The following is a 969-nucleotide window of genomic DNA, read 5'->3' on the forward strand; positions in this document are numbered from 1 at the left end:
CTGCCCTGGGACTTTGGCTGCATCTGCTGGGAAGGAAAACATTTTCTACTGAGATATGGAGCTGGTCCAATGTCAACCTCGACTCGCTTGACAGAAAACAGAGCTAGACAGAGAGACCGAGTTCTGATGAATCATGTGTACCCCGGGGTCCCACCAAACCTTAAGTCAGAAACACCTCTAAACTTTTCAGTTACATGAATTATTTTCACTACTCATTTTTGCCTGACAGTTATAGTTTCTGTCATTTAGAGTTGATAAATTCTAACACCCCTTCCTTTTGTGGTCCTCTCAGATAGTCTCAAATCAAAAGTCTACACTGGTGGTTTTCTTAGAACTACAGGAGAATCTAGTTATCTCAAAATAAAAACTTTTTAAAAAAGTCTAGTGGTGGCCAAAGTTTAAGGAAAATAAAGTTATGGGTCACATTAAAAAAACTCTATCTGTGACTGCTCTAGAGTTTTATCATTCTCTGTCCCCAAAAGGTTTTTGTTTTTCCTTATTAACATTATAGAAACTATTTAGCCCAGACTAGATTAATTGTAAATGCCTATGTGTTCACTGCTGGATCCCAGCGCCTGGCATATAGGAGGTACCTTGTATTTGTTCAATGAATAAATGAGCAAGATACTTGTTTAACATGTCCAGTCTCCCCATTTAGCTGTCCATATAGTTGGTCCCTATTTTTCAAACCTCATCTTCCACTGTCCCCTTGCTCACTCCAGTCCAGCCACATTCTTTTAAAAACCCCAGGCATGTTCCTGCCTCAGCGCCTTTGCACTACTGTCTGGCCAGGAGGGCTTTTCCCACAGTTCTTTCCCCAACTGGCTCCATCTCCTCCTCCAGGTCTCAGCTCAAATGTCACCTGCTCAGAGAGGCCCTCCTTGACCTGCCAAAGCAGCCTCACCCCGCTTTTCCAATGTCATCCCAAGCATTTCATTTTCTTTACAAATCACCATCTGAATGTCCGTG

This window comes from Ovis canadensis, chromosome 13, assembly GCF_042477335.2.
Source record: "Ovis canadensis isolate MfBH-ARS-UI-01 breed Bighorn chromosome 13, ARS-UI_OviCan_v2, whole genome shotgun sequence".
Taxonomy (NCBI): domain Eukaryota; kingdom Metazoa; phylum Chordata; class Mammalia; order Artiodactyla; family Bovidae; genus Ovis; species Ovis canadensis.